Raw genomic sequence first — 10,144 nt, 5'->3', positions numbered from 1 at the left:
ACTTTATTCATTACAAATATAGAAAGGAACACATACAAAGCTAAGAATGAAAACCTTCCAAATACATTCTTCTTCTCCTCTCCCTTTTTTTACAGACTCACTACCCCTCAAATCAACTCTCAAATCCATCAGGGAGAGAGAGAAGTCCTCCTTTGCCTCCTAGGCTTCTCCCGGAAGCACAATTAAAACCTCCTGTGCTTCCGTGTCACCCATGGCCCCACCCAGAGAACATCGGTCTTCGTGACTTTCCCCCCTCCCCCCCATGTCTAATGCTCTCACCACTGGACACGGGCCAGGATTGCTTTTAAGGCTCCCCGTTTAAAGATGCTCCACTCACTTCCAGAAGCAGCAGTCTCTCAACTTTGGGACACCAGTCCCCCCCAAATTTCACTTCTTTCTTTCACTTCACTTCACGGGGCCGAGGGGACTCATGAACAGAGATCTCCTTCCCCACGGAGACAGAGGGCATCTCACACCCCCTTCAGCTGTCTCTGTTCACACCGCTGCTTCACTCTTGACTCCCAGGTGTTGCCTCCCCTTAAATACAGTCTCTGGGTCACAGGGAAAAAAACACGCATCTGTCCATGGCTATACAAGAAAGAGTCCAGCCCAAGGCCACTCCATCATCTCTTCCACCTAGGATTCTTCTCTCCTCTTCTAGCTTTCTCACGCTTACTCATTTCATCTCTCATCTCTCTCTCTCCTCATTCCGATTTAGCAGGATTCAGTATTTGTAAGGTTTCTATTAGTCTACAAAGGGGTTAAAATCTTCACTTCTCCCTGCCCAGGACTCCCACAGCTGCCGGGCACCTTCTCTCGCGGCATCCCCCGCTTCTTGGCCGCCCCGTGCTGCCAGCACAGTCTCTATTGCTCTCTCCGGGGGGCGGGGGCTGCTCAGACATCTCAAGTCTCATCAACCCCTGCATGTTCTTCTCTATCTCTGCACCTTTTGGGGCTCTGGCCTCCTCCCCACAGGCTGCATGGCCTCCGCTTCCCCCACCCAGACGCAGCTGGGCAGGGGAGATGTCCAGACTCCACTCACCAACGCTGGATTCCCAAAGAGGAAGTTCTCCGGGAATCTCCTGCTTTTAACCCCTGTGTGTTTTTAAAAGCGTATCTAAACTTCAGTGACTAGCATTAGATGCTAATTTTGAATTTAGTCATTGATTAGCTCGACTTAGACCTTTCCAGAAATACATTTTCGAGCCAAACTACAACAAAGGGATACTTTCATTTTCTGTATGTCTATGCACATATTGAAGGTAATATGCAGGCCAGAGTTTCCAACCACCTCTCCTGAGCTCTTCAAACACTACCTGAATAGCAGGATCTATGAAGGAAGCTGAAATATCAAGCTGTCAAATATTCGTAGATCTCTGTAAATCACAGACCTCAGCAGCTGGAACTTTGCAATTCTGTGTTCCTGCTTCTCTGTCTTTTGCTTCTTGTTTCTAGAGAGACAGCTTAAATTTTAAAGTGGCCTTGGAGATCCAGAACAGAGGTGAGTGGCTTCAGTGCAGGTGCAAAGCTATAGTGCATTTCTTAGTGAAGAATAGCAATGTAAATCCCTGTTGAATAGTTGTTACATTTTAAATTTCTGTCTTACAGAATCACAGAATAAGATGAATTGGAAGGGACCCACAAAGATACCCACATACAGCTCCAGTCCCTGTATGGAACCATCCCCACAAGTCACACTCTGTGCCCAAGAGCATTGTCCAAACACTTCTTGAGCTCTGTAAGGCTGGTGCTGTGACCACTTCTCTGGGGAGCTGTTCCAGTGCCCAGCCACCCTCTGGTGGAAGAACCTTTCCCTCATATCCAACCTAAACCTCCCTGACAAAGCTTCAGGGATTCTCTCAGGTCCTGTCACTGTCACCACAGAGCAGAGATCAGTGCCTGCCCCTCCTCTTCCCCTCTCAAGGAAGTTGTAACTGCAATGGGGTCTCCCCTCAGTCTCCTCCTCTCCAGACAAAGTGACATCAGCCACTCTTCCTACAGCTCCTCTTTAAGGCCCTTCAACATATTTGTAGCTCTCCTTTCGACACTCTCTAACAGCTTTATATCTATTTCATAATGGTTTCTCCATGAAGATGAACCCTAAGAGTACAAGCATCTTTCACTCTTGGAAAAAAGATATATTGCAATTAGGTTTATGATCTCAGTATTTTTCTTAAACAAGATGTTTACTCTTTCTGAACAGACTATATTCACAGGACAGGTTATTATCAGGTTTGCTTCCTGAAAACCTGATAATAGCATTTTGGCTGAAATGCCTGAAAGAGATAATTGTCTAAAATGCTGTTTGTGACTATTTCTGTTGTGATCAATTTCCCTCCCCAGCAAATCATCTGTCTCATTGCACTTGTGAATTATGTACTATTTGGGAACTTCTGTCTTGTTTGTTGGAGAGATTTGGGTGATGATGAGCATAACTTTGTTACTAGACTACTGACATTATTAAATTGGACAATGGTTCTGTCTAGATTAAAAAACATATTTTCTATTTTTAATTTGAAAAAAAAAGTTTAAAGTGAAATGTCTTGGACTTTGAGACATTGAACAGCTTGTTGCATAACAATTTCTCCAGGGCAGAAAAATTTTTGAGAGAAAAGGGATGACAATTGTTTTAAAAGAAATGTGTACTTCCAAGCAAAGAACCATCCTCACTCCCATGACACCCAGATGCTCAGAGCCAGGAACAGCAGGAAAAGTTCCTCATCCAGCAATACTGACTGAATCCAGCCAGTGCAGGATGAATAAAGTCAAACTTTGGAGGCTGAGGTCAGAGTCTGGTTTGCTAAGATTAAACTCCGCACAGTAAATACAGGAAGAGGAGAGGAGAGGAGAGGAGAGGAGAGGAGAGGAGAGGAGAGGAGAGGAGAGGAGAGGAGAGGAGAGGAGAGGAGAGGAGAGGAGAGGAGAGGAGAGGAGAGGAGAGGAGAGGAGAGGAGAGGAGAGGAGAGGAGAGGAGAGGAGAGGAGAGGAGAGGAGAGGAGAGGAGAGGAGAGGAGAGGAGAGGAGAGGAGAGGAGAGGAGAGGAGAGGAGAGGAGAGGAGAGGAGAGGAGAGGAGAGGAGAGGAGAGGAGAGGAGAGGAGAGGAGAGGAGAGGAGAGGATTCTGACATACTCTGAATTATCCTCTGGAATCCACTGGATTTCATGTGTTTTCATGTGCATCCTTCATGTGACCTAAACACTTCAGGTTCCCCTTATAGTCCATAGAGAGTCAAGTCAGGAAATTACTCACATGTCTTCTGATATGTTATGCAAGATGAGATGATCCAGGGAATCATGTAAGAATACCTCTTTCCTTCTACTTAGTGAAAAGGGGTGGCAAACACTTGTTTTTCTATGAAAGAAACATTTACCTTTTGGTCAAATGAACTGCACCTACACTTCTGAAAACAATCATATATCTAGACTCCAAATCACTGATTACTTTTGAGAGAAAAAAAAAAAAAAGAAAAAGACAATAAACCAAATCCGCTTCCTCTCAGATTGGTAACAAGCCTCTATTTAACCAAACCAAAGCCCTATACATTTAAGATGATCAAAAGATGATGTTGGAAATCCAGAAGTTTCATTATATTGAAAAAACCCAAAACCTACCCCAACTTATACAGTTATGTGTAACAATAAGATGTGGACAGGCTGGAGAGGATCCAGAGAAAGGCCACAGAAATTGTCAAGGGCCTGGGAAGGCTGCCATATGAGGAATGGTTGAGAGAAATGAGTTTATTCAGCCTTGAGAAAAGAAGACTTAGGGGAGAACTTACCACCATGTTCCAGTATATAAAGGGTGGCTAAAAAAAAAAAAGATGGAGCCTCTCTTTTTCCAAGTCACAGGAAAAAAACAAGGTGTAATGGGTACAAGCTACTCTTGGGATATTCTGACTGGATACAAGAGGAAAATGTTTCAAAAGGAGAAAATAAGCCACTGGAATAATGTCTCTAGACAAGTGGTGGATTCTTCAACTTCAGGCACTTTTAAAGATTCAGCTAAACAGGGTCCTGGTCAATCTTGTTCAGACTGTTCTTTTGCCAAGAATGGTTGGACCAGATTACCCTTGTGGTCCTTTCCAACCTCGTATTTCATGATGGTGTGATTCTATGATTCTGTGTTTCTATGTAATGCAGTTGCTTTCCATTCAAAACAGTTTCAACAGAGATTTCAAAGAACAGAGCTATTCAGCTGAGAGCAAAAATAAGCACATCCTTCATCCCTTTGAACCTAAACTACTTCACTGAAATTCAGCTAATGTGACTTAACATTTGAGATTCAGCATTCAAAGCTTCTCACCCAGATTTTAACATAGAAAAGCAACCAGAAGAACGCATTGAAAATGCAAAGATAGAAAGAGGTCAATGAGAAGCAGTTCTAAATGGCATGGCCCCTTTTTTTTCTCAGTATGCTCCCTGTCAGCATGCAGTTAAGGAGGCAGAAATGGAACTAAAGTAAAAATAAAATGTAGAATTTTTTTAACCGTAAAACAAGACACTAAAGCTTCAGACAAGTGAAGGAGAAAAAAAAATTAATTCTTAAAACTCTTCCAATACAGAAATAATGTAGTGATTTTGGTGGTTAAAAGGAGGTTTAAATTCCCTGAGAGGGAGGTACATGACAAGGACAGAGGAAAGGCTTTTATGTTCAGTTATCCTGGTTTTGGTAGTGATGGAGTTAATTATTTTCCTAGTAGCTGGAACAGTGCTGTGTTTGGGATTTAGAGTGAGAATAATGTTGATAACACATTTATGTTTCAGTTGTTGCTGAGCAGGGCTTGCACAGAGTCAAGGACTTTACATCCTCTCATGTGGCCCTGACTGAGAGAAGGCTGGGGGTGGTGAGAAGATGGGAGGGGACACAGCTGGGACAGCCCACCCCAAGTGGCCAAAGGGATACCCCAGACCATGTGGCACCATGCTGAACAGCAAAACTGGGGGAGTTGGCTGGGGGTGGCAGCCACTTTCTTGGGAACTAGCTGGGCATTGGTCAGTGGGTGGTGATCAACCACATCGTGTGTCATTTGTTTTGTCTGTACTTCTACCATCATTTTTCCCTTCCCTTCCTTTCCTCTCCTTCTGAACTGCCTTCATTTCAGCCCATGAGCTTTGTGGTTTTTTCTTCTTCTCTCCCCCATCCTACTGCAGGGAAAGGAGGGAGAAGCTGTAGGGTCTGAGTTATTGTTGGGTTAAAACAACACAAGCAAGAAAAACACTTGAAAATTAGGGCATTCCAAATTGTTTCAAGTTAGAGCTGTAATGGTGACATCAATAAAAGAAAAAAGACACACCTAAAATCAGAATTTTCCAAGGATAGAAGCTTGTTAAAAGAACGGTATTCAATGACAAGATGCAGAACAAAGTATCTGGAACCAGATTAGATAATGAACATTTAAAATATTATCTAAATACATCTTTTGTGAATAACAACACCACAATGTAGAAGCTTGAATTCACGCAATTTTTTTTTTTGTTACTCATTGATATTCAGAGCTCTGCATAAGAAACCTCCTGCCTTATGAATCTCAGACATTTCAGGTATGAAAACTAGTCCAAAATTTCTGGAATTATACTATCTGCAGTTTGCTCATCAGTCACCTGGCAGGGGACAATATCAATTCTTCCTTTATGAAAAATATATAGTAGCAAGGGAAAATTAATGAACGAGTCATGGTTTGAAGGTAATTCATCTAAACTATTCAACAAGAAACCATTGAGATGAGGACACCTGAAAGCAGTTCACAGTTCAGCCCTTTCCAAACTGTTGGAAGAGAAAGGAGTAGCTTTACAGCTGGCATTGGCCAAGGTTTGACTAACATTAGCTTATTTTGAAGCAGCAGTTTGGTATGGGTGGCAAAACTGGATGTGGAAAGTTTGTACCCATTAAAGTTCCTGTTAACAGAACAGATCCAGAATCTCAGCCACTGCCAGAATCACACAGACAGAGAGGAGTGAGCAGGATGGGAATATGCAAAGGATCCTGCTGAGGCGCATGGGCTGGATGTCAAAAAGGAGAAGAGGCTAAAAGGAGTCCTTAGGTCACAGCTCCCTCTCTGCAGTTTCTAGAGGTTGTGCTGGGCTCCTGCTGCCCCTTCCTCTTTGTTGGTACCAGCTCTACCCCAACAACGATGCATCAACCTTTAATCAGTAGGATTTAAATGAAACACGGGAACACATAAATGTGATATTAGAAGATCATAAAGAGCCTTGTTATCATGGGGCTGTCTTTCCTATGGGTGGGTTTTTTTCATCTTCTTCGCTGTCTGACAAAACCCATCTTCGCCAAGTGATCTTTGCTGCCCAAGCCCACTAAAGACAAGTGGGCAAGTCTTTTAACATGTCTTTTAACATGTAATATGTTACATGTTACATGTAACAAGTCTTTTAACATGTAATATGTAGGGCAATTACAGAAAAGCAACCCTTGGGTAAAGAAGGTTTTTTAAACTTTTTATCATTCTAGATGAAGTTTAAAAGAATAAAATAAGGAGAAATAAGGCCTTCCAGCATCTTTAACACCTTTGACTATTTTGAAAAAAAAAAAAAAGAAAAAATATTTAGATGGAAAAAAGTTTTCACAGTACATTTTCTTTTATAAACTAGCAAGGAGTCAATGCATTCTGCATTTGCACATTAGAGTTTAGTAGCAAGAGTCTTTGAAGAGTCTTTGAACAGAGTAGATGTAATTAGTGTTCTGAGTTAGAGAACTTAATGATTCTTTCTCTTAAAGAGAAAGAATATACATAATATTTTTTAATGCTACTCAAGGCCTTTTATTTAAGATATTTTAAGGAAAATTAATTCAGACTACTTACTAATTATTGTTTTAGATCAAAAACTTTATTTGACAGAAAATGTGTACACAAAATCCTTTGCATGACAATTTTATATAACATTCTTCTATGTGTTTTTCGAAACATGTAGCTGAGAAGTAATCCTTGCTTATTCCAAGATATTAAAAAAATCATGGTGGTTCTTGTTAGAGTGATGGCCTAAATTCATCATGTAATTAATTTACAAGGAATTAGGGAGATTCAAGGAAGGCAAAGTATAAAACACATTCTCTTTTGCCTTCAGTCTTATTGATTCCTGCTGTCACCCATTCTGTGGTTACCTACATTAGAAGGCAGCATCACATTCATAACACACTTTGAGTTATAGGAAATATAAGTAGAAAATAAGAGGTGTGCTGGACTGGCAAAATGTCATGGTTTGACCTTGGCACAGAGCCAGGGCCCCCATGGCAGGTGTATTTCCAAAATGGTTACTGTGAGATGTGACCCGGAAACAGAACAAAGCAGGCTCTCACTTGGGGATGGAGGGAACAAAACAACACTTTATTAATTACAACATCTAAAAAGGAACACATACAAAGCTAAGAATGAAAACCTTCCAAATACATTCTTCCTCTCCCCTCCCTTTTCTCTACAGAATGAAGTGACAGCTTAGATTTCCACTCAGTCACTATCTCTCAGGTAATCAACTTCTAGTCCATCACTACCCTTCAAATAATCCACCCTCAAATCCATCAGGGAGAGAGGAGTCCCCCCTTGCACCATAGGTTTCCCCTGGAAGCACAATTGAAGGCTCCTGTGCTTCCGTGTCACCCATGACCCCACCCAGAGAACATCGGCCCTCGTGACTTCTCCCCCCCCATGTCCAGTGCTCTCACCACTGGACACAGGCCAGGACTGCTTTAGGGCTCCCCGTTTAAGGATGGTCCACCCAGTTCCAACAAAAGCAGCAGTCTCTCAACTTCGGGACACCAGTCCCCCCCAAATTTCACCCCCTGGGGCTGAGGGGCCTCATGAACAGAGATGTTCCTCCCCACGGAGACAGAGGGCATCTCCCACTTTCCTCAGCTGTCTCTGTTAACGCCACTGCTTCACTCTTGACTCCAAGGCATTGCCTCCCTCTAAATACAGTCTCTGAGTCACAGGGAAAAACACGGGTCTGTCCATGGCCATACAAGAAAGAGTCCAGCTCAAGGCCACTCCATCATCTCTTCCCGCCTTCTTCTGGATTCTTCTCTCTTCTTCCAGCTTTCCTCACGCTTGCCCATTTCATCTCTCATCTCTCTCTCTCCTCATTCTGATTCAGGAGGATCAGTATTTGTAAGGTTTCCATTATTCTACCAAGGGGTTAAAATCTTTGCCTCTGTCTGCCCAGGACTCCCATAGCTGCCGGGCACCTTTTCTCGCTGCATTCCCTGCTTTTGGCCGGCTGAGCTGCCAGCACAGTCTCTATTGCTCTCTCCGGGGGGCTGCTCAGACATCCCAGGTCTCTTCCACCCCTGCATGGTCTCCCCCACCCCTGCACTTTTTGGGGCTCTGGCCTCCTCCCCACAGGCTGCATGGCCTTCCCCTTCCCCACCCAGACGCAGCTGGGCAGGGGAGAGGTTCAGACTCCATTCACCAACGCCAGATTCCCAAAGAGGAAGTTGTCTGAGAATCCTCTGCTTTTAACACCTGTGTGTTCTCAGAGGTGTATCCAAATCCCCAGTGGCCACACCAGATGTCAATTTCAAATCTGGCCACTGATTGGTTTGACCACAACTTTTCCAAAAACTCACTTCCGGGTCAAACCAAAACCCCTTTTCTTAGCAGTAACCCTTTACTTAGCAGTAGAATTCCCCTTCCAGTATGACTCAGTATGAGGACAGCACATGGATGACAGAGCAGAATATGTGCTACTTCTGTATCTTCCATCATCCTAACAGCAATGACACAGCAGGAAAAATTTCCAGTGATCCTAGGAACAAGGGTGTGGAAAAATGACATAAAACTCATTTTTTCACAGCTAGAAATTTTTTTCATTGTGCCTGATACTCCAGCCCAAAAATGTACAGAGTGGTCTCCATGTTTTCTAACAAAGTGATGGCCAAGGTGAAACACTTTCTGCTGCAGCAGAGTGCAGCAGAAATCCTTGGTGAGCACCTAAGGGATATGAGAATCAGAAGAGTCTTGAACTACTAAAACAGGAACTAATTTTTCATTTTATTATTTCTTTATTATTGTTACCTGAAAAGAGAGACTTATAAAGGGAGACTTATAAAACATTATATATGCACATAAATTCCTCTTAAATCATGGGGAGCAGTTGCCCACAAAACTTTATATCCAGAATTCAGATTTGCTTGGCTATGAACCCTGCTGCCTGTGTGTGAAACACACTTCACAGCAATCATCAAATGGCACTGATAAGCATTAGCAGGGCATGAAGATTAAAGCAAAAGGGCTGCCAGCCTGCCTGGAGATATTGGCATTAGGATCTGTCTTGCTTTGTCATATTCATTAACAATAGGGCGCAGGATGACTAAATGGACCTCAGTGGGATTCTCATATTTCAGAAGGATTGATAGAGTGGGGCCAGCTCTGAGAAATGTATATAACTTGTGTGATGAAGGATTACCCTGACATTGCTGAGACATGAGCCCTGCTCCCCTTTCTGGCTGGAAGAGTCAGAGTCCTTCAGTAATTACTGGGAGATCAGTTCTCCTCATCCCTGGACCCTGGGGACCAAGTGTAAAGAGACAGAAAATTATTTTTTTTTTTCAGAAAGTTAATTTACATCAGAACTGTTTTTTAATTAATAAAAATAATAATTACTACCAAAGAAAATAATATAATATATATCTACATTATTTAATTATGTTCTTTATCTATGTAGAATTCAAATAGACTTTAAGACTGCAGGCTTTTATTAAAGATTTTCAGAAAGGTTGTACAGATCTGGAGAGGTTTCTTAGGTAAGCCTAGCAGTGAGCATAAAACACAGATAATTTCATAATTTAGATAATTGTAGCTGTGTATAAGTATCTAGATGAATACAAAATTTAATTCCAGGAAATCTTATTTTAATTATGAATCTTCCACTGAATTAATTTATACTTTTGGTTGTCAGATGATGTTTTGCTCCCTTAAGCCTTCAGACATATATAATTTATGAATGTGTTTTCACCATTTATATTCTCTTTACTCACATGTAAATTGCTGGCTCTGGTAAAATCTATTGTAAAATGATAACTTAGGTTTCATTTTCTTTACCTGCAAAGTGGAACTATTAATTTTACTGTAAAAGAAGTAAAATGATTTCTCATTAAATAACACCCACAAATATCTTGATGATTCTTAAACATTTTT

This window comes from Passer domesticus, chromosome 3 (assembly GCF_036417665.1).
Source record: "Passer domesticus isolate bPasDom1 chromosome 3, bPasDom1.hap1, whole genome shotgun sequence".
Lineage (NCBI taxonomy): Eukaryota > Metazoa > Chordata > Aves > Passeriformes > Passeridae > Passer > Passer domesticus.
The sequence above is the reverse complement of the archived record's forward strand: the minus strand, read 5'-3'. Positions refer to the sequence as shown.